Consider the following 25,893-nt stretch of genomic DNA (forward strand, 5'->3'; position numbering starts at 1 on the left):
TTCATAGTTTCTAGATTCAGTTGGGTACTTAAATCTTCCTGGAAATCCTTTAAGCTTTTCATCAGTCTCTCTTCCATGCATTATTATTCTAATCTCCCACAACTTTTCTCAGATATCCTAATCTACTCCGATCCTTTGATTCTCCGAAGATGACAGCACGTTGGAATTCATAGAGAAAATAGTCTAGACTAGGAGGATCCCAGTTTCTTAACCTTTCGCCTACAATGTATCTGTATCCACTCTTGCCTTTTTTTCTGTCTTTTCAGAGGAAGCAGTCATTCTTTTTTTTAAAAAAAAAATCCTCCTACATTGCCATGGATCCCACTATCCCCATTTCTTCAGGGACTTTAGTCCATCAATTGTCATAGGTGAATCTTATAACTTCACCATTACTTTCTATACTGATTCTTTTCAACAAATTTCTGTCTCTCTAACCTAAAACAATGAATAAACCTAGAACTCATTTCAATTTTGTATATTCTTTTAGGCATCACACCCTTTCATTTTGTCCATTAACAACCAAGCTTCTTGAAAGAATATCCCTTATCTCTTACTCATGCCATTTACACATATTCGTAGCTCACTGTACTTAGTGGAATTACAGTTCCCTGGAAATCCATGGAACTACTTTTGCCAAAGTTGCCAAAACTTCTAACTACACAATTGAATGAATAATTTATAGTTCTTCTATAATTAACTTCTGAGTAGTATTTGATAGTCAAATGGACTATTTAATATTCTTCCCCTTGAAATGCTTTCTTCTCTTGGCTTCTTTGTTTTCTGCCTACTCTTTTGAGCTCTTTCATAGCCTCCGTTTTTGACCTATAGCCTTTATCATACCCTATGTTTTTGTGTTTTCCATTATTTCATTTAAAGTCCTAATATCTTCTCGAAAATATGATGAGTGACGAGGTATAAATTCTGCCAGATTTTCTGTCACTTGCTCAATGTTACCATCAACTGCTTCTGTGGTCTCCTCTATATTAGAAAGGAAAAGCTGGGAACCAAGATTCTGAGAGGACCCATAGCTATAACAAGTAAATATAATTTGATGCCACAATCTATATCTGAAGCACAACTTGCTTCCATGCGTCATAGCATATCTCCAGCTGTTCTAAGATAGCTCCTGTTGACTCTCCAGTGGCACCTCAAATTCAACTTGTACAAGACTGAATTCATAATTTCTATGTCCTAAATCAATTGGTTCATTTTATCCCTTCAGTAAATGGCGCTTCAGTTTTACCTGGTGTCATAAACAAAAAATTGGGAGTTATCCTTTATTATTCCAGCGCGCCTCATTCCGACTGTTCACTAAATCTGTCAATTCCTAAATGCTTCTTCAGTGAATTCTGTTAAATCCATACTCACAGACTTTATCTTAGCTATCTTAGTTCTGTTTAGCACAATTTTCAGTTGTATTATTTTAGTCTTATAACTAATGTTTCTGTCTCTTATGTACCTTTTTATAATTATTTAATGTCTGATTGTTCACACGCTTGTGTTAAATCTTAAAATTGTTCTTCGTTACTTTCAAGATAGAACTTGAACTCCCTCGGGCATTTTTTTTTTTTTTTTAAAGGACCATGTGCTTGTCTTATCTTTCCTGTGTCATTCCCTACATTCAGCTCCTGTTGAGACCATTCCTTAATATCTGTGTTTTGAGTTTTCTGTGGCTTTGCACTGTGGTGACTTACCCCTTTCCTTCTTTGCTTCAAGAATTACTATAAATATAATCTCCTTTCAAAAACATTTTGATGTTCTCAGCGATCTACTCCCAACCACAAATGTTGAATTCTTTTGTGACTGACCTCTGTACACCTTGTTCTTATCTTCCAGTGCCTCAGTAATTATGCAGTATCATAAGTATATTTTGATTGCTGGATATATTTCTATTTAGTTTATGAGATTATGAGATCTTTGAGGACAAGAAATATAACTTTTTCTGAGAGCCTAGCACCTTGCACAGTGCTTCCAGATCATAGCTAATACAGAATAAACAATTGATGAATAAATTAATTCTAGTGGCTTCCAAAGTCCAACAAGGGTACATATTTATAAAAATATTTTAAAAATGTATAAGGTGAGTGGGACTTTAAAGGTGCATAAGATTGGTCAGTCCATGGTTATAGAGCTCTGATTTTTAACTGCTCTCTACCATAAACTTATAAATGACACAAACCTTCTCTAATCTCACGTTGGATAGTATGTACCTATGTCACAATGAGGTGAGCAAGTTTGTTGATGATTAATGAGTTCTTGCAATGTCAAATGTTGATGATTAATGGTAACTTGCAATGTCAAAATAGTATAATTTCTTTGTCTGGACAGGGAGTCAAGTTTCCCACAGAAGGAGCTAGGAAGACATTTATTCTTAGATTTTACAGCCTGAAACGGCTCATTCAAGTTCTAACCTGAATCTACTTTCTGCTAATGATTACAAGTCATAAAAACTGTTTCACAAAACTCATCCGATCCACAATATTGACTTTCCTGTCCACCAACTTTATTCTGTCTCATGATTGATCGTATTTGCCCTTTGGATTCAGTACAGCTTTCTGCTACACACTTGGACAATAAATATCTTGGTTCTAAATCCCAGTTACACAGCCTCAGGCTTCCTTTTGGAGTACCCCTTCCTTGATTCATCTACGCTACTGTTTTCCACTTTAGCTGTATTCTATAAATATCTGGAGAGCTTACAAAATACAAATTAGCAGTTTCCGGCCCAGACCACTTACAGAAATCCCTGGGTGTAGGGTTCAAGCATCGGCATTTTAAAAAAGCCAAGCATGAGTACTATTGACAGAGACTCTATGGACTAACACAGTGACACTTTTGTGTTCTAAAAGCAGAATAAAAGCCACCATCCTCTGTTCTATGGAATAGAGAGCAGAAAAGAGTCTAACTCAGTATCAAGGTTTTGATTGAGGTAATGTCTACCTAATGCATTTGCAGATAAGGTAGAGGAAAGTAGGTTTTAGAATGGTACAAAAAATAGTTCACAACAATTATAAGATCACTGATTCTCAATTTAACTGTGTTTCAAGACAAACCAGATTCCTAAAATCTCACCTGAAAATGAAAATTTTGTTTTAGAGACAAAACGTTCTAATTATACGTACCCTTTTTACATTTCTCTTGATTATATTGAGTAGAGGATCCTGCCAAGATTTTGAGTTTCCACAGGTTCAATTTAGTTTTTTTCAATTCAAATTTTGAGTTTTGTCTAACTGAACTTCAATCTATTCGTTATATATATATATATATATGCATATGTATATGTATACACACACACACACACATACACACACACACACATTTTTGAGGATACCAAACTGTTAAGAAGCTATTAGAAACATATACTCAATGGTTACCATTAATGGCATCAGTGAAATAAAAATTTGTTTCCAACATTTTTATTTCTGGGGAACTCTAAAAGCTGAAAAGCTAAATCTCTGAACCCATTCTTTTTATTTGCAGGACAAAACTGAAGCAGGTTTACTTTGAAATTAGAAATTGCTAATCCTATTTCCTAGAGTTGTTAACAGTGAGTCACTGTTCACATTTGGATTATCCACTGAACCAAGGGCCACTGTACCATGAGCAATGGAAATTGAAAAAACCTGTGTGACTAGCTGCCATTGATATTATGTTACTCCACAGTGGTAAATGTGCTATCTCTTTAACCACTATGCCCTATATCTCTATTAAAGAGCATTTTCACAATTAAAAGCACACGAGAGTAAATTATTTGGTGAGGAAGAAATTAAAAATATAATTATTAGTGAGTCTGACAAGTTTTGGCTGCCTCAATGATAATGATAATAATAATACATTTTTTTCAGGTTAGCATTATACAAAAATGTGTAGGTATTAAAGTTATCATGTCACATGGGGAAATAATGGTTATTTTTATGTTGTTTCCCTCACTGGATAACACGTGAAGCTGGAGCTGATCTTCTTGTCCTCATGTTAGGATGGATATGTTGTCTTCAGTCCTCTTATATAACAGTGTGCTTCTTGGGGTACTGCAGAGAAACAGAACACTCTGTGTGTGTGTGTGTGTGTGTGTGTGTGTGTGCGCGCGCGTGCGTAAAATGGCATCAGTACAATAAAACACTTTTTTCTAACATTTTTGTTTATATATATCTATCTCTATCTGCATCTATCTTTCTATCTATCATCTATCTATCTATCTATCTATCTATCTATCTATCTATCTATCTATCTATCTATGTACTTATCTATCTATAGAAAGAGAGACAGATTTATTATAAAGAATTGAGGAATTGGCTCACACGATTATGGAGGGTGGCAAGTCCCAAGATCTGCAGGGTGATTTAGCAAGCTGGAGAACCGGGACAGTTGATGGTATAGTTCCAGTCTGAAGGCCAGTGGGCTCAAAATCCAGGAAGAGGCGATGTTTCAGTTCAAGTCTGAAGACAGGAAAAATGGTACCTTCATAATTTTTGCCTTATCTGATTATCATGTGCACTTGGATATTCTCTCTCCCTCACTCACTCTCTCTTTTCTCTCTCTGTGTACACACACACATGCACTTCCGATCCACTTTTTTTCACTGTCTTATTTTATTTAAATATTGGTAATTATATATAAGTGTGTATATATATATATACACATATATATGTGTATATATATGTATATACATATATATGTATATATACATATACACATACATACGCATACATATATATATATATATATATATATATATATATATATATATGTATATATATATTCAATGCAGCCTTTAATTCCAAGCAGAGTCCCCCCCCATCATTATCACATACAGGTGGAAAGGGATGCCAAGGTCTGGGCAGGAATAACACCCAGACTCTGGCCAAAAATAAATTATATATTATATACACATACGTATTTGTAGAGAAGGAAAGCTGGGAGTATGAGTAAAGTAGGACAGAGATTGCAGCAAAGGAGTATGCTTCAATAAATTACATTCTTTCGAGAGTGTGGTGAGAGATACATGGGTATGGATAGGACACTCAGAAATGTCCTTGTAGCTTTGCCTTTTGATCCCATCCAAGGGAGTCTAAATGCCTGGGTTGTGCCAGGACTCGGGTTGGTGCTAGAAGGTAAAATTCTAGCTGACTTTGCTTTGGTTGATGGTGGGTTGGGATTTCACACAGATGACATCTCTAGTCTAAACCAAAGCTTCTGGGGAAGCCACAGGGCTGGAGCACGAGGCTTTGAAGCTTGTAAGTCACAAGTAGGAGACAAAGTGAGTTAGAGGGCAGGGCAGCCTCCCTGCTGGAGGCTGAGCTGGAGCCTGCTCCCACTACAATCAGAGAAGCATGAGGCTCAGGTGCAGGGTAGGCTGCCATACGTGAGGAGCGGAGGCATGGTTGGGCTCACACAGGGTCCCAGAGTTTTCCCTGCCTGCTTGGCTGCTTCCTACTTTCACCCTCCCATTGGTCCAGAGAGCTGACAGGCCTGACCAGTAAGTGCTGTCTATGTTCATTTCTTCTCACTCTCTTCTGGGGACTTTCATGTGAGGGTGGAGGACTGGGAGAGAACACAAACATTAACTCTGTGTGTGTGTGTGTGTGTGTGTGTGTGTGTGTGTGTGCGCGCGTGTGTGCTGGAGTCCAGACTCGGATGGCTCTCTGAGGTGAGGACCAGGGATGAGAGAAGCAGCCCCCCTTCATTATGGGGAAGAAAGTCCATGTCCCATAACTATAGGACTGCAGATGTCTTGGCTCCCCCTTGATCTGGGGAATGGAGCCCACCTCACCTATGACCTACCTCCCTGACCCCTCAAGAAAGGATCAGTCCCAGATGGCCAGGGGAACCGGATGCTTTGATGTCAGTGACCCCAGCTCCCCTGCCCTGAAACAGCAGGGAAGGGTCAGTCATGGAGAGGGCAGAAGGGATCAGAAGAGATCTTTTTCTTCAGTTTGCTTTGCCTCCATTGAGCCAACTTGCTAAACTCTTCAGGAGACATGGAAAATAATCTTGAGAAGTCCTCCACTGATATATCTCTGAAGCCTCATCTGATCCACATCTGGAGGCAACCTGGTTCATTCCTATCCATTACCACCAGCATTTCACAGGGATAGGTATGTACACTTGGACTTCCAGTCTCACTGCTGGTGGGCTGAAGTCTGTGGACTGCAGTTGACTCAAGGTGATTCTGCCACAGGTATGGAGAGAAGACTTAGACATCCTGGGTGCAAGGAAGCCTGAAAGGGTGTCTGGTCAGGCAGGGAGCAGGTTTTCCTCCAGATAGGCAATGCCTTTTCCATCTCTTCTTTCAAGATCACCATTCCTAAGTTGAAAGTCACCTTACTGAGTTCCTCTCTCTGACGGTCCCTAAAAGTCTTTATCTCTTCTCTGCAATCATCATTTTCTTTTTTTATTCTTCCTCTGCCTCCCTCTGAGATGCTTTCTGCTTCCTCCATTATATCTCCACAATGGCTGGCGATGGCTGACATGGCCAGTAGTTGGTTTTGCTCTTGGCTGAGAGGTTGGGGTCAGCGGGCCAGGCTGAAGGGAATTGGATGACTCCATGTAAGGTCCTCAATGAAAGGTTTGCTGTGAGGGCTACCTCCCATGGACTCTTTCTGCTTGTGGATTGGTAGCTTTGTGTAGATGTTGGAATCTGGGCAGGTCATCTCAGGATGGTGAAAATGGGCAGGCTAATCTGGGGGGGTCCCACTGGTTCTTGTGGCTGAAGCCTGAAGGATGGTTCCAGGGGACCATGTGTTCCAGGAGAGAATAGGTAAAGCAGGGCTTGTAGATGATGAGGTCAGGTCACTCCATGTCCAGGATGACTTTGGCCTTGGGATAGCAGACAAGTCCTTATAGACCAGGACTTAATTCCTTGGAGTTTGTGTGCTAGCTCTATTTTTTCAACTGCTATTAGAATGAATGCACATCCAATAAATTAAAAACAACAACAACAACAACAACAACAAAAAACTGCTTCTCTGTGTACCATGTAAAATAAGCCAGGTTACCACCAGCAGTTTGAGAGAAATTAAAGTTTGTTAAAATATTTTTAAAGGAGCATAATACCAATCATGACTTGAAAACTTTAAGGCAACTAATTTTTTAAATGATTAATTATATAAATGTCTGTAAAGTAGACTTATACATGGGGTTTTGTAAGCTAAATACTACACAGTAAGAACAATGGGTGGTGAATTTAGTTGTATAATATTGACATTGTATAGAGGTAGTTTAGGTCCAACTATATGAATATTTATGTGTTCATAAACATTAACATTATATATGATATTAAGATATTATGTGAGTTAGACAAACAAACCAAAATCACAAATTTTAAAGGATGATGTATACACATGAATAGATATGTAAACATTTGCCCCCACAACTCAGTTGCTAGTCTGGGGCAACCCTGAGTGCTTATCTTCCAGTGGGGGAAATCTGCGAATCATCAGAATTTGACTGCTTAGATTAATTAATGAGTCCATGTTTTCAAAAGACTTTGTGTTTTTTGCCTTGATCTCTGAGATGAAATTCATTTTGTTACCTCCCCTTCACAGTTTCCAATTATTTGAATACCTTTTTCAGTTGCGGCATAGTGATACCAGAGTAAAACAATAGATCGTGAAATCAAGAGAACTGCTGAAGACCAATACAAGCAGATTTAGGTACATTGATTAGTGGTATTCAAGATTGTCCTACATAGATGTATTTTTCTAGGAAAGCTATAGTTTAAAAAACAAAAAGGAAAACATAGGTAGTTGAATTGGCAAAGATACTTAGCAGACTGCCAACTCAGTATTACCTTACTTTACAGTTGTTTATTGTGAACTTAAGGGCAAACAGGGCTCCTTCAGTTTTTGCTTATGAAGATAAAGGGAAAACCTTTTGTTTTAAGTAGAATGTGGCTATAGAAGCGTTTTATTAAAATGACGTTCCTCCCATGGGCATATGTGTTAAGAACCAGTTCACCCAGCCTAAAATCAATTACTTCTGCCTATGGCAATGAGATTCTGCGTTAAACATAATTCTCAGAGGTAGTTAGCATTCCATTGAAGGTTATTGCTTCCATCCAAGAGAGGATTTACCCAATTTGATCAATTCTCTGAGTGTTCAACCTCAGATAGTAAACAACTCAGATTATAAATAGTGTAATTATTAAGTATAACAATTAAGACTCTGTGTTTTAACATTGTAATCAATGGTTAGCCAGAGTGTTCTGGCTGTTCAATACTTACTTGAATGTCTATTGAGAAGTAAACACAAAATAAATTGGAATATTGAATTATTTCCATGACTCTAGGCTTGCCCTCCTCTTATACATATTGCACATCATCATTAGGGTTTTCTTTCTAAAGGAAACACTTAGGTCACTGTCCTGCTTAAAAGTTAATTTGCTTCCCCAGGCTTTCTTGGTAGAATTCAAACACCTTTACATGACTTAGTACGAACATCATGATTTGACCCCTGTTTACTTCTCTAGCCTTGTCTTTTGTCTCTGTACTTCTCTCGATATCCTGTCCCTTTATTCCACTTTAATTCTACACTCTCTTGCTTCTGGGCATTAATATAGGCTTTGCATCTGCCAGGGACTTTCTTCTCCTGCTCTCTAGCTAATTTTGTTCTTTAGGTTTCAACATAGTAAATACCAATGCCGCTGGACATCTCTCCCTGACTCACCAAGACTGGATTAGTCTGCTTTCTGCATAGTCCCACTGTGCTCTGTTTTATACCTATCATACATCTCTTTATGCAGAACTTGCTGATTTATTTAATATTATGTCTGTTTTCCACACTATATTCCTAGACGCTTGGTATTAAGAGAGTAGTAGTTACTCAAAAATGTTTATTGAATGATTGCATGTTAAAATCTTAATGTGAAGATGTTTCTCTGTCTCTTAGTCAATACACAAATTACTCTCAACACACCCCAGGAATTTGATTCACTTCCATCAGAAGCAATGGCTTACTCTGTAGTGGTTTTAATGGCAAGTGACAGACATAGAAAAAGATCTCTACTATATGAGGTGTGTGTGTTTGGGAGGTGTATTGAGTTGGAAAAATCCCCAGGTGACTGCTGTGTTCCCCTGCTGTAATATGGCTTCTGGGCTATAGTTAGTAATTTAAACACAGACGTTTCAGTTCTTCCTGTATTAACTATATGTTTTGATACAATGTGAAAATATTTACACCAAAACCTTAGAGAGGAGCATAAAAAAAAAAGACCTTATCATTTTTTGTTACAAAAAAAAAAAAAAAAAGAAAGAAAAAAAAAAAAGGCTAACCAATTACTTGTGCCTCCATATTCCCAACCTGGTTTTAATACTATAGTATCATTCCTTACCTGAGAACTCTTTTACTTTCCATTAGTCTGAGATCTGAGGGTACTATTATTAATGGTGTCTTCAAGAACATGACTTAGCTGTACTAGACTCCTGCTAAAATTTCTGTTTAATGGGAATATGGGAGTGTTAGGTCCCAGGGTTTACTCAGATAGCATGAAATTTAAAATACTGGTAGAAATCTTATCTGTAAGCAGCTACTGTGTCTTTTTCTCAGGACAATCTAGTAAAAGAGCTGGCCAATATGTTCATATAAGAAAATTAATAAGTTATAGATATTAGAAGTAAAATGTTTAGAAATAAAAAATACATAGGGGCTTTTTGAATCATGAGTTTTTAGTAATAAAATAGGAGGGAACTTCAGAATGATCTTACATCAATAAGAATTTAACAGCTACTGTCTTAATCCTAGACAGCAATTACTGAAGTATTTGGAGAAGTTAATGGAAAAAATGGTTTTAAAGAATTATTTTTAAAATTTTTGCTCCTTACATCTTAGAGAAAGAAGATGTGTATTTAGAAGAATTTACTATTTGAGAAAAATCATTGAGGAATAATGATGGATTAGTTAATTAATGGTGTGGAGATAGGAAGCTCACCTCTTAGAAAAGCAAATATGATTCCTGCATCACACAGCATAAACTGGTTGATAACTTAAATGTAAAAAATATTTTATCGTACCAGAGGAAAAATATATTGTATAACTATTGACATTTGTAAATCATTTAAAAACATCATCAAAAGCCCAAATCATCGTAACCTTGCTAGCAGAATTTACAAGAAGTTAAGAAAAAAAAAAGTATGTATTGATAAATTAAAGAAAATGTTTGAAAATATATACCTAACAAAGAATTTTGTTAATTTATAATGAAGTATCACAAATAAATAAGAAATATAAATAAAAATCTTTATGTCAAAAGGATAAAAAGGCATTTCATATGTGCAAAATAATAACCATGAACAGCAAAAATGAAAATGTTCACAATCACTTGCAAAGTAAAGACATACATTATAAAAAATGATATGTAATTACATCCTTTTTGACAAAGGCCAACACGTTTTGTAATACTCCATGTTTTCAGAGGTATGAGAGAAATACACTCTCATACACAGCTTGTGGGTATGCACCGATTCCCTTAAAAACATTTAATTCTTTTAGTATTGAAATTTTGCACTCAGAATTTATTGTAAAGACACAAGTAAATCAACACTAAAGGTGCATGTACAAATATGTTATTGTAACTCCACAATGTTAAGTTCCAAGGGAGTATGTAATTAGTCTGTTTTATGCAAAGTATGTAGAAAAGTGTCTGGCACACGGTGAGTACTTACTAAATATGTGTTTGTTTTGCACTCATTTGTAATAATAATAAAAACAATCTAAATGTGTAACAATATAAAAATTGTTACATAAATTAGAGTACATTCAATAAAAATTTATACAGCTATTTTTAAAAGAAAGATATAAAAAGAAGTATGTTATATAAGGACTTTTATTATATGTTAACTATAAATACATATATAATTTAAAAGGCAAGTGACAACATGATGCTCAATATGGTCTCTCATTTTTTGTAAATATTTTTTTAAATGACATACACTAAAATACTAACCATGGTGAGAGAGCATGTAGTATTTATTATATTTTCCAATGTTATATTGTATGTACTACTTGTCAAAAAAAATAATAAAATGAATTAGTAAAAATATCCATGTGAATAATTCTCCACAGCTTACAAGAGCACATTTCCTATGTATTAATGTGGCTAAAGACTTCTACGATCTTATTCCCATGTTCCTTTGCATTTTAATCAACTGTTTTCTCTTTATGTATGTTGTGTTCCAGGCAAATGAGCCATTACCTTATACAAAGATAACTTCATTTTATTATGTCTATTTTAATATTACACTATTCTCTTTTTCTGAAAAAGCCTTTCCTTTTATTTCTGTTGAAATTCATTCATTTGTCCAAGATGTGTCTCAATCTTGGCTTCAATTTTTGAAAACATAAAGTTTAAATTAAAAATTATAATTTCTTCAATTATTTTGTATCTCTCTCCTGGCATTTAACTCTTTATATGTTATATTTGTATTTTTATGAATATGTAATTTCCACTCACGATAAGTTTTTCAGTAGTATGGGCTACTGTCTTATCATTTTACACACTATAAGCATAGCAAAACATCTTCAATAGAGTCGAAGCTTTTTGAATTGCCATGCTGACATGTTTTCAGGAAAAGCTCAATTACCTTCTTAATTATATAGCAGATAAAAAGGAAGAAAAGGTAGTATTTATAAAATAGCTTAAAATTCTGAGGGGAAATTTCAAAACATTTTGCAAGGTTTTATTTCCACTGCCAAATAGGGTTTATGTATATATTTTTAAATTTAACTGATTCAAGTATGGAAAATTGGAACAAGGATTCTTTTTTTTTTTTTTTACCAATGTTTTATTCTGGGTCACTTTTTTGTTTCCCTTTACAGTAATTAATATATGTCAGTGATCTTATCAGATCACACATGCAGGAGTCAGAGCAAATGCAATTTTGAAGCTAGGCTGAGTGAGAGATTTGGAACTGATATATGTCCACAGAAGTCTTTGTGATTGTCTCTAACTTACAGATATCTGAAATCTTTTCGAGCCGATCCATTTGAGAATTTAAGACCAGAAACTTTAGCTAACCATCTTAGGAATTAGGACTGTTTTCTCAAATGTGGCAGGTGTGCAGCCCTTTATTTTGGCTTTCATACAGAATCTTAATCCATGCAGGAAGTATGCCACTTTATCTGTCTCAGTCATTAGTTCTACTGACATCACTAAGTTGAGAGATCCAACTGCAATCACAGATAGCACACACCTGTTCAACACTTAACAGCTCTTGTCATGGTAGTCACTTAAAAATCGGGTGGTTCTAAATGCATTCTTCTTTTCTGAGCTGGTCATTGCTGGGTTGGCAGATTTCCCCACTGAGACACTTACCTGACCTTGCTTCTGTGTCCATCGGGTCCTTCTGCTCCTCCATGAGCTAGCAATCATTCAGCTCTGAGTTCCCCATTTCTTCAGTGAGGACCCTCAAAGCACTCTGAACTCACATGCTCCAGGACTGGCTGCCTTTCTAACTATTTTTTCCAAGAATGGCCAAGGAGATATGTGTTAGACTTGGGTTTACAAAGGAGTTGAAGCAAAATAGCCTGCTCCACAGTTCAAAAAAGGGAATTCTCACAATGAGTTGCCCTTACTTCCTGAGCTAGGGATAAACAGGGCTGATTTATTTTGAAAGCTTTTTTTGCTCAGATCTCATTACAATGCTTAAAAGGTTTCTCCAAGTGTCTTCAGGTATGAACAGAAGATTAAACTGCAGCCTAGGTAAAGGTTGAGCATAGCTGTCCTATAGAGACCAGGCCTTTTTCTTTATCATCAACAGCAACAATAACAGCAGCCACCACCACACAAAAAAGTGTATTTCTGTTTCTTACACTCACAGTGCATGTCTTGTTGGGCTTACACATTTGCCTAGAAAACACCGCTAAAATGCTTTCAGCTCAGTTTTTGATTCTACTCATGTTATTATGTATAGTGTCACAGATGTGATCACACATATTTAAAAAATATAGTGCATTGTATTGTAATTTGCCTTTCTTCCTTTGTTTTCAAAGCTCAAGCATTCTAGCAGTGTAGGAAAATATCTCAGGGTTTCTTTCATTTATTTATTTATTCAAATTAAGACAATGTGTACCTAGCACTCATCATTTATGAAAATTGTGTGTTTTTTTCTCTTTCGTTATTAAAACACTGAATTCTAAATCAAAGATTGTGGAGAAGAGATGTGCAACCTGAATAAAACATTTGCAGAAGAGCCTGAATAATGGCCCTGAATAAAGCAAACTGAAATGTTCTTGAATTGTAAATGGAAAAAATTCAAGTGTGTGTACTCAGGAGCACATGTCCTAAGAAGAGATTAGTTATTATTATTCTTAGTGCTATTTAACATTGATGGGGCCCCGATAGTATTTTTAGTTCTGAAGTGAACACAAGTGGTCTGATAAGTGATCTCCCATCTAAATTACCCATGCGGAGATTCACCTGTAATCATGCTCTGTGCGGAGAGGCAACAAGGATAAACAACCCAGAATAGGTGGACTGTTAATGCAACTGTATAATCTAACTCACAGCAAGTTAAAATAGTTAGTTCAGACAAATATGGCCTTTAGAAATATCATTTGACACTATTTCCTTTTATCTGATTTCTCCATAGCTAGAAGTTAGAGAACACAACTGTTGGACTCATTCACAAGTTAGTCAACCCATTTATTGACTCCTACAAGGTTACTTAGAAATTGGAAAAGGGTGTAAAGGTAGATTGAGGAGGACTAAAGATGAGGGTCGATCTCTGATCTCAGGATTTTGAGCTCCACAGAGAAGTAAAGGAATATCTTTTCTTCATTGTCTCTTAGCAACAATAGAGAATAAACAGTAATGGCTACTTTTGAAATACTGTCTCTGACACTTAATTCTAAAAAATTATGATAGAAAATTTTCTGAAGTAATGGAGATTATAGTCCAGAGGGAATAAAAGTGAGAGCACAATCTTATGATAATTAAATGTTAGATGGAATTAAGAAAGGTAGGTGTCATGATAGAATCTGTAAGAACAAATGCATGATTCTGTGTGTAAATTTTTGGGCCAGATACTTTATATGCACACCTGTAAAAAAAACGTGGTCCCACAAGCTCAGAAGAAACTAAACATCAAGCAATAATTATGATACAGGGGGCACTTTGAATTCTAAACTAAGGAGCATAGACTTTATTCTCTAGACATTGAGGAGCTGTTGAACATTTTTGAGCAGGTGAGTGACATGTCTAGAATTGTGTTTTATGAAGATTAACCTGATGGCATTTTCAGGATTGATTAGCGTGAAGCCTATATTGTGACAGAACAGATTGTGGTAATGCAAGTCTGAAGTACGGTGGTGGCAATGAGAATAGAAAGGAAGAAACTGATTTGAAAGACCCATGAGAGTGGAACTATGGGACTTGATTATTAAACATGGGACCTGAAGTGCGGAGACGTCAGAGATGACTCCAGACACTTCCATCCTGGATGAGAAATCAAGTATGGAAGAGAAAGAATGTCCTGACTGTCAGTGGTTTATTGTTGTCTCCTGGATGCTGTGAATCATGTAATCGATTGCATTCTAAAAATCTTGGGTCCAAATACACATTCCACATCTACTAAGCATAATGTGTCAGCCTGGCATCTATTTTGCACAGTGATCCATTGCCAACCATAGATATTATGTCACTCAAAAGTATAGTGTGTGGCAAAACTGAAATCGACTCAACCAAAAGAATGCAAAAATAGTTGCATTTAATATATTTTAAAAAATTAACCCTCAGTAAATAAAAATTCTAATAAAAAGCTACTTCCAAAATAAACTAGATCTGAGTTAGAAAACTACTTTAAATTTATCCATCCTATTGAAACCAAAGCACTAGTTAACACCCTCTCCCCCTACCCCACACACATAGGTAACTTTTTTCTGGAATCACTTTTATTGCTGTATATACACATATACATCACTTTTAAGTGATGTAATGTATTGTTGAGGTGGTATAATCTGCTGAGGCAGATTCTTCTAGACGTTTTATTTTATTCAATGTACATTTCTTTTTTTGTGTTTTTTTGCCAACCAACATGATAACTTTTATTCTAAAAAGAGTAGCAAAATCCTGTTCTAAAGAGTTTTATTTTTTTTATTAGTTTCAGGTGTACAAAATAATGTAATAGTTAGACATTTACACCCCTCACAAAGTGATAACCCCCCACCCCCAATCTACTACCCCTCTAACATCGTATATAGCTGTTACAATCCCATTGACTCTATTCCTTATGCTGTACTCCACATCCTGTGGATATATATATATATATATATATATATACACATATACATGCTTCTATATATATATATATATATATCAGGCATCTACACCATCCATGAAGTGGTCTCCCTGATAGAGAAAAAAACTGATGGTTGCTAGTGGAAGGGGGGGTGGAGATGAGGGAGAGGGTGAGGGTATTAGAAAGCACAAATTGGTAGCCACAATATTACCATGAGGATGTGAAAGACAGTTTGGGGAATATAATCAATAATGTGACAAAGATGTTGTAGGGTGTGCATTTCTCTTTAAAGTTTTCAAATGAACCCTTACTGACTTGAAATTTAATGTATCTAACACTTACAATCTCCTTTACATTTTTAGTAACTCTCAGATAATGCTTGTATAACTGCTTGGCATGTTCACAAATTACCCAAATTCTGAAGGACATGTACGTCTACTCTTCTGTCAGCATATTGAGAGCATGAGGTTTAAATACATGCCGTATACCTACAATATCCTCTAGACTCATTCAAGTGGTGCAGAAAAGTAGGAAAGTAGTAATTTCAGTAGACTCTTTTGCTTAAGGCAAATGGAATTCTTCTATGTAGAAATATGCATGCAGTTCGAAAATTGTATGCATATATATATATATATATATATATCCAACATTTTATAGAAAAATGGAAACATGATTGCCAAAGCCACAGTTGATAAGACAAGACCATATACTATACTAACTTCATTCATGACTTCAGATATTTTCCACCTGTATTTCCCTGTTTTGTATTTCTCATCTTTATTTAAAAGTTTATTTTCTTTAGTAGTATGTGTTTTTGTAAATCTCATGTATCATTTAATTGACACTCTCAAATCGTAGAGGCATCACAGAGGCACATAAAGCCAGAGGATAAATGTCACTATCTCATGGAAAGTATGAAAATGTGACTCCAATTCTTTTGGAGAGATTCCAAAACTTTGACGTTAAAGTAAACATTTACTGGTTTTGGTTTTGAGTAAAGATAGCATTAACAGGAATGTAAGTGATAAAGCTCAAAATTTCAAAGGGATGTCAGGTTTGGAGCAGGCAGCTTTATACTCTGCCCAGGATTCCTAGAGAACTTGTTCATAAAGTCATGTGCAGCTCAGTGGCCAAGACTTCCAGTGTTGGAATCAGACAAACCTATTCTGAGGTCTGATTCTATTATTAGCTAGCTGGGAGTCTCTGGTAACTTACTTAATTTCTCTAAACCTCAGCTTCATTGTCTGCAAAATAGGGGATAACAATATTTATTTCACAGGGTTGTTATACAGATGAAGTAAGATATTGTGTGTTAAATACTTAGTAAGGTCCTATCACATGATCAGTGGCTCTATATCTCTGAGTCTATTTCTGTTTTGTTTGCTTGTTTATTGTGTTCTTTAGATTCCGTATATAAGTGAGATCATATGGTATTTGTCTTTCACAGTCTGACTTATTTCACTTACTATAATATTCTCTAGGTCCATCTGTGTTGTTGCAAATGGTAAGATTTCATTTTTTTTTATAGCCAAGTAATACTCCATTGTATAAATGTACCGCAGTTTCTTTATCCAATCATATACTGATGGGCACTTTTGGTTGTTTCCATATCTTGCCTATTGTGAATAACGCTGCAATAAACATAGGGGTGTATATATTTTTTCAAATTAGTGTTTTGGATTTCTTTGGATAAATACCCAGGAGTGGAATTGCTGGGTCATAAGATAGATCTATTTTTAATTTTTTGAGGAACCTCCATACTATTTTCCATAGTGGCCGCACTAATCTGCAATCCCACCAACAGTGCATGAGGGTTCCCTTTTCTCCACATCTTTGCCAACACTTGTTGTTTGTTGATTTACTGATGATATGCATTCTGACAGCAGTGGGGTGGTATCTCATTGTGGTTTTTATTTGCATTTCTCAAATGGTTAGTGAGGTTGAGCAACTTTTCATATGTCTGTTGGCCATCTGTATGTCCTCTTTAGAGAACTGTGTCTTCATGTCCTCTGTCCATTTTTTAATTGGGTTATTCGGTGTTGTTTTTTTTTTGGTGTTGAGTTGTATGTGTTTGTTTTTTTTTAAATAAATTTTGGATATTAACTCCTTATCAGATGTACACCACTAGTGGCTCATACATGGTCACCTGTATTAATTTATAGCTGCTATTAGCATTACATGATAGTCAAAAGAGAAGATACCTATTTGATGTTGTGAATTAAAACACCTTCCTGGGACATTGCAGAAGTTGAATAGTTGTTTTTCTCTTCAGCTTTGTGCCCTTTCTTTTGTTACCATGTACATACATTTCTACATTATCGTTGTGATTTAATAACTTGATTGCCTTTGTTACTCCAAAACGTGAGCTTCCTGAATACTTGTTCTGGGAGTAAATATCGATTTCACAGTATATACTAAGTCGTGATAGACTTATGTAAAATCATAGCTAACCTAAAATTAAAATGTTAATCAGAAATTTTGTTTGTGTATTTTTTATCTCGGTAGAAAACTGAAATACTTTATTACTTGCTAAGTTATTTATATTGAGTTTTTCTCATTTTTAAGTATTAAAGTTGTTTTAGTGAGAATATACAGCTAAAGTACACAAATACCTCCATTTTATGGTATACTGTGGATAGGGCAGAGCAGTTGGTAGCTCTGGAAAGATAAGAGGAAGGGCTGGGTCGCTTATAAGATTAAATTCCTATTTTAAGTGAGTAGAAAAATGGAAAATTATCAATTAGATCATGGTCCAATTAGGCATTCATTTTCCAATTTATCATATTATCTCATGGTGCTGATAATATCCAAATATTATTCAAGTTCCTCTATGGGCCTGATTTATTATTTTTAAATTAGATACAAATTAATTTGGAACAAAAATGCTGCCTTATTAAAACTTGTTCTTCAAATGCCTATAGATACTAGTATTATTTTCAATGTAAAGATAAATTTCAGAAACAGTTTTGAATGTTGAGGGCAATCCTTTCTTTCTTACCCCTGAGTTACTGTCTTTGTGATATAAAATAGCAATGTACACAGCCTTCTTATATACTTAATGACATTTTAGCCAATTATCAGTTTTCTTTTAAGTTCCCAAATCAGGTTTGAAGTAGAAATAACTTAGGTAAAACTTAACACAATAAAACAAACCTCATACAAGGTAGACTTTTAACTAAATTGGAAAATGTGACCCATCAGGCTAAGGCCAATTCTCCTTAGGCAAATATATGGATAGAGATGGAGATGTCAGTAATTTAGGAATAATATCCACTTCAGTTTTTTAAATTAAATTTATTGGGGTGACACTGGTTTTTATATATTTCAAGACTACATTTCTATAATACACTCTCTGTATATTGCATATGTGCTCACCACCCAGAGTCAGTGCTCATTCCATCACTATATATTTCACTCCCTTTACGCTGTTCTGCCAACCCCCCTCTCCATCCTTACCCTCTAACCACTAAATTGTTGTCTGTGTCTATGAGTTTTTGTTTATTTGTCTTGTTCCATTGTTGCTTTCAGTTTTACATCCCACATATGAGTGAAGTCATATGGTTCTTGACTTTTTCTGTCTGGCTTATTTCACTTAGCATAATAATCTCATGACCATCCATGTTGTTGCAAGTGCTGTGTTTCCCCGAAAGTAAGACCTAGCCAGACCATCAGCTGTAGTGCGTTTTTTGGAGCAAAAATTAATATAAGGCCTGGTCTTATTTTACTATAATATAATATAATATAATATAATATAATATAATATAATATAATATAACCAGGTCTTATGTTAATTTTTGCTCCAAACGATGCATTACAGCTGATGGTCTGGCTAGGTCTTATTTTCAGGAAAAGAGGGTAGCCGTATTTTGTCTTTTTTTTATGGCTGAGTAGTATTCAGTTGTATATACAGAGGGTGCCAAAAAAATGTACACACATTTTAAGAATAGAAAAAAAACTATTAAAATTGTAATACTCAATATATACTGATAACAAAGACGAATACAAGTCATGTTTATACATTTTTTGGTACCGTCAATATGTACCACATCTTCTTTATCTAATCATCTATCGAAGGACACTGGTTGCTTCCATGTCTTGGCCACCATGAATAATGCTACAATGAACATAGGCATAAATACATCTTTACTGACAAATGTTTCCAGATTTTTGGGGAAGATACCCAAGAGAGGGATTGCTGGGTCATATGGGAATTCTTTTCTTAATTTTTTGAGGAACCTCTGTATTGTTTTCCATAGTGGCTATACCAATTTACATTCCCACTGGCAGTGTATGAGAGTTCCTTTTTTCTCCACAACCTCTCCAACACTTGTTATTACTTTTCTTGTTGATGATAGCCATTCTAACAGGTGTAGGCTGGTATCTCATTGTGGTTTTGATTTGCATTTCCCTAATAGTGAGGTTGAATATTTTTTCAATATCAACATCATTTTAGTTTGAGTTAACTTGACAAGTCAAACCATATAGATTTAAGTTTTTTTCTTATATAACCTAGAGAGTGATCTTAGAGATTGCTGAGAATTTCTCCTTCAGCATAGCCTTAATTTTGGAAGTACAGAAGGAGTGGGAACAGAGATATTTAAAGTCACCACTCCCATATCCTCCTTGTCAAAAATCACTGTGAAGAGAGAGTGAGTGCTTGGCTCTTTGAGATTAAGGTATTTTGAACATTTTAAGAATTTCCTATAAAGGAAAGATTTGGAGCAGTCCTTCATTCATAAGTGAGTGACGGATTTTCTGAATGGCTGTGTACTTCTGGATTGGGACACTCTGTGCATGATTTCTCAAAATACAGGGAATAAACCATTGCTAGAACATGAGCTAATTTTAGGTGGGAGAAGAAACACTTATTAAGTGTAATAAAACATTTTAAAATTTGAATGTGGGATAGGAAATACAGCTAACAAAATAAACCAGAAACTTCATGAGATAACTGGAATTAGTGTGATATAATACAGGTAGTGTCTATAGCAAATACCTACATTCTTTTTCATGATACATTAATAAGTTTTACAAGGATATGGCCAAAATTATGAAGATATACAAATGACTGAACTTTGAGAAATACTGCCCTTAAAGGGGAAAAATTAGGTGAATTTTGTAATTTTCATTATCTTATTTCAGTATATTGAACATTTTGTTGCTTTCACCTCCAATGAACAAGAGGTGAGTGAATTAGACTAATTGGTTTTAAATTGCACGTTGTGAAGAAAGTTAGTTTTAAGTAGGGTTTTTATTCCAGATTAGAAAATGTAAGTATGCAGAGAGCACATGCTGGATGCACATTTATTCTTTCAGTTGTACATTCAACATATATTCACTAGGTTTCTATTTTCTCTTTCAGTTAACTATAAAACGATTATTACAATATTTATTTTTATAAATTCTAGCTTGATTTTTGTTGATATCAAGGAAGAGACCCACCCACAATTGTTAGGGAAAATTATCTTTTATATATACATATTTGTCTTAAGAATCTAAAGCAATGTTTTGCAAGTTGTGGGTCATGCACAAACTGAAGAAAAGTCTCCTGAGGTACTTTCCAAAATGTAAGTTATCTAAGGGTGGAATCTGGGAGTCCACAATTTAATTTTTAGTTGATTTCTATTTGTACTTCAAAGATTGGAAGCCAGTCAGGAAGAGAGTAAGGACTGAGTCTAGTGTTTTTACAGAATTCAACATATAGATGAATGTTGCACACCTTCCTTATATAATTAATAAATATGGTTCTATAATTTGAGGAATAGCTTATTGGTTTCACTCTTCTTTCATTCTCAACTCCCCTCTTTTTCTTCCCCTTTCTCCTTTTTGTTTCCACCCCCTCCAAAAGTAAGCACATATACTCGTAGGTCCACAACTCTTTAACTTAAGGCTACATTGAAAAAGTTGATTCCTCCACTATTATATCTTTATATAATCTTGGAGACCACCCAAGTACAATGTTTCAATTTTCAATTTCATTTCACTTTAAAAAATGCTTAAAAAGTGAACAATGCACACAATATGCCCTAAATATGGAAGCTGAAAAATAAAGTGCACTGTTTCATAGAATGCTGCAGCTTCAGTGGCTGACTATGCTTTAAAATATGTTCATTGATTCATTTTCTGTTGAGGTGATCAAAAATTGTCAGAGCAATTGTCAGTTTCAGGATAATTGTATTGCTACTTCTAGCTATACCCTGGTGAGATAATAAATAAATAAATAAAAATAATGGGAAATTTAAACACATCTTGATCTAACACTGAGGTGAATAGAGCACTGAAAGAGTCCCAGAGTGATACTTCTGGCGTTGGTCAACAAAGCTGAAAAGCAACAGGGGACAAACAAGAAAAAATGGGGGGGGGGGGGAACATTCCCATAAATTCAAAATTAAGTTCCTTCTTCAATTTCCGTGAAACAAACTCCCTGTGGTGAACATCTGGCAGGCCATTAACTTTTGTTAACTTTATTATATTAAAAAAAAAAATCTTAAGGTGAGAAAAATTTCTCCATTTTAGAGACTTGATTTAGCATTAAAACTAAGTCCAGGTCATCATGTTGTCATTTGCATAGTACCCATGACCTGACAGAACATATTGCTGTTAAACCTTTACTAAGTTTTCTACCAAAGCTTACAGAGTTCTTTGTCATTAAAAAAAAAAAAAAAAAAAAAAATCATTAATCTTGAGAGTTACTTTTTAAATATATAAATCAGCTGATCAGTGGCCTGTATCAGCTGAAAGAAAAGTGAATGTAAGTCAACTTTATAGCTTCTTGCTTGCACTTTTTTTTTGTTACTGTATTATTTTCTACAGGAGCTTGAACGTCAGAACTATTTACATAGAGCTTTTCCAATGATCCATCAGAAGGATGTGAACTGTTGATTGTACCATTTTCTTTATTTGTACAGCTGCTGTAACCTTCTATCTAAATCATTTTCTTACTTTGTCTTCCCTTTCTCTTTTTTTCTCTCTTGTGAGCTAACCGTCACATTGCAAAGTAAACATTTCATACACTACCATCAAAACTATTTGTACACATTAACTTCCAAGCGTGAAGTTGCTTGTTAGGTTATTTTCTGTAAAAAGTTCTGGGTAAACGTTAAAGAAAGAAATGAAAATGGTTTAGTTTTTGTTGAATTTAATTCGATTTATGAACTTGCATCTTTATATACCTTTGATTGCATGTATGCATCTATCTACCTATCCTCTATCATCTATCATCCATCCATCCATCCATGCATCCATCTATCATCTATCTAAATTAACATGATTTTTAACCTAAGCATTTTAAGTCAAAAACATTTATTCAGTTTTATAAATGATTCTAATAGACTTTTAAAAAAATAACACAGAAATATAGTCTGTTCATTGTAATTACCTTGTCTCTGAACATTCATACAATAATTACAATAAGCTGCTAACCATCCCTGAATCTTTTGCAAGTAAAAGCTTAAATGTTCTTTTAGTCTTACAAATCCTTTGTTGATTATAGGCATGAAGTAAAACTTCAACATTGACTTCTGAAACAATTCCAATGGCTTTTTTTTAAGTTTGTAAAAAAATGTTTCGATAATATCATTTTTGAGAGGCAAAAGATTAAGTAGCTGAATCTTGAGTTTTGTTTATGGATTCTAGTATAACTGCATAGTAAGTTACATTAAACATAAAAAAAACATGGTTGTTATATATTTTTTCCCCAGTAGTCTCAGCTTAGCTAAATATCTACATCTGTGCCTATAAATGTATAAAATGCTGTGCTGTTTGCAAAGTGAATTTTAAAGAATTCTTTTGGATTTGACAGCAGCTCTGGAAACGAGTTAGCATAGATATGATTAGAGAGATGAAAAGTCAAGCAGGAAAGCTATGATTTTGAATAGGGAAACCTGAGGTCAGATTTCAAAAGTTTGTATAAAGAGTGAGTGCAAAGTTCTGTGATTCTAAACATACTGTTCTTTCCAATATAGTGAGGTTTATAATATTTTTTGCAAACTTTTAATTTCATTGAGACATTTTAAAACACATATACATAGTAGTGTATAAAAATTCAAATGGACAATTTTAGATGTATAATTGAGTCTTGTAACTCCTTGAGAGAAATATAGGACCCATGAAGAATTGTATATGTGTATTGCTTTTTAATTACATGAGTAATACAGGAACACTTTATAAATTATTCCAAAATCCGGAAGTATACAGAATTAAAACAGAACAGCCTACTTTTAAGCTCTCAGCAGCATATTCCATTTCCTTCCTCTGATGTAACAATGCAATTTCCTTATCTATTTATTAGTACTTGATTTTCTTTTCTTTCACTTAAAAGGTGTCTTGTAGTTCTTTAGGTATGTTTATCTTTTTAATTGCTTTAGAGTTTTCCATAGTAGCAATATAACAATTCCCTATTGTTTAGCAATTTGTCCATATTTTTGCTATTAACAAATTGTACTCCAGTGAACTACATTTTTCGTATGTCTGTGTACACAACTGAGTATTTCCAAAAGATGTGTTTCTAGAAACAGAATTAATGGTTCACCATCATGATCAATTTTGAGTTGGATACATTGTAGCACAATACCCTCCGCTGTCAACATTGTATAAGTGGACATTTTCTCCAGCAGTGCAAAACCAGATATAATCAATTATAATTATTTTTAAACTAATTAATACATTATTATTTTAATTTTCAATTTTTGATTACTGAGTGTACTGATCAGCTTTTTAAATACTTAGGTTTTTTCCTAGTAATTGCCTATCCTTGTTTTGACCATTTTTATATAAAGTTTTTTTAATTGCTATGTAGAAGTACTTTATATAACCTAGTTGAAAAATAAACATAAAAAAGAAGAGTGAGGTAACTTTCCAGTCTTATGTTCTATCATCTGCAAAATGGGGACACTAAACCCACCTTCCTCAGAGTGAGGGCTACATTGTTGATGACAGCTGTTTGTATTAACTTTCAATGACTATATACCTAAATATACAGTGCTCTTTCTAAAGAAGTCTATTTAAACTCTTTATGGAGCACAAGAGCACAAAAAATGGTAGACAAGTTCCAAAATGTTAATTATATGTATTTCTATAACCTAACATGCAGAGTCCTAAGGACAATCTTTGTGGTCAGATATTAAGTTGAAACTCATTGTCTGGTTCATTTAATCAATGAGAAAAGGAATTTGCTCAGGCCTCCTCTCCAAATATGTATATATTTGATTCATCTAAATTTTCTTCTTGTGTTGCATAATTTATTCATGGATCTCCAGCAAATTTATTGTAGATAAACTAATTTACCTAGACTTATGGGAATTTACTTTCAAACTTAATTGCTAGACTATTTCAGGTAAACAATAAGTTTCATAAAGTTCATACATTGTTTGTTTTCTCCAACTCTCTTTGAATTTTTAGTTCCATTGTTTATATTTATGTGTAGGTATATTTATGTGTAAGTATACGTTTATTTGCATATTTTATAAAACACAGAGAGATTATTTAGAGAAATGGAGGAAAGATGAACACAAATCTGGTCAGAAGACATACTTTGTTCTTAAAGAACAAGAATCTAGTAATTCTAGCATCCATGCAGACAGATTTTCACAGTGATTTTCTTTTATGAAAGAATATGTACTGTGTTTCCCAGAAAATAAGACCTGGCCGGACCATCAGCTCTAATGCATCTTTTGGAGCAAAAATTAATATAAGACCTGGTCTTATTTTACTATAGTATAAGACCAGGTCTTCATAATAAAATATAATATAATATAATATAATGTAATGTAATGTAATGTAATGTAGTATAATATAATATAATATAATATAATATAATATAATATAATATAATATAATATAATATAATACCGGGTCTTATATAATGTAATATAATGTAAGACCGTGTTGTATATAATATAATATAATAATATAATATAATATAATATAATATAATATAATATAATATAATATAATATAATATAATATAATATAATATAATATAATATAATATAATACCAGGTGTGGGGACAGAGCCCCGGAGAGTAGTTTACAGGCTCTTGGCCTCATGTGAAGGGGTGCTGGCTCGGGTTGTGAATGGCCATCGGCTGTGGCTGATTGGCCGTCGGCTGTGGCCGATTAGCCAATTGGCCGCTGGTATAACTGCTGCGACTATGGAGGACTGCCGAGGATTGCTGAGGAGCCGAGCAGAGCCGAAGAGAGCGGAAGAGGAGAGCCGAGGAGAGCGGAAGAGGAGAGAGTGGAGAAGAGTCGTCGGTCTGTCGGTTGGCGGAAAAGCGACGGCAGGTCACGCGTCCGGTGGGCCCAGCCTCCAGTGAGACCATAGTGGTATGACTCCCCTACCTATGGCTCCGTGGGTGTTCCTTGTTGGCCTCACCATATCCTGCGTTCTTGTGTGGGGAGCGGGAGCAGAGACCCCGCAGGCCGCCCTGCCTGAAAGATGGCTCGGCGAGAAGGCCTCCGCGCACCACAAATGGCGCAGCGAGCAGGGTCCCCCGCACGACACCGGGTCTTATATTAATTTTTGCTCCAAAAGACACATTAGAGCTGATTGTCCGGCTAAGTCTTGTTTTCGGGGAAACAGGGTAAAGACTTTTTCCCTTACACTTTTCTCATTATTGTAATTTCCTAAAATTCCTAATAATCTCAGAAGACTATTGAATAC

General features: G+C 34.9%; 1 pseudogene; it reads right to left on the minus strand.

The window, feature by feature from the left end:
- Positions 1-5,884: 5,884 nt before the first annotated feature.
- LOC109445534 (dematin pseudogene) lies at positions 5,885-12,350 on the minus strand (annotated as a pseudogene).
- Positions 12,351-25,893: the final 13,543 nt, after the last annotated feature.

The sequence above is a fragment of the Rhinolophus sinicus genome, chromosome 3 (assembly GCF_057876585.1).
Source record: "Rhinolophus sinicus isolate RSI-liver-muscle chromosome 3, RSI-T2T, whole genome shotgun sequence".
NCBI lineage: Eukaryota > Metazoa > Chordata > Mammalia > Chiroptera > Rhinolophidae > Rhinolophus > Rhinolophus sinicus.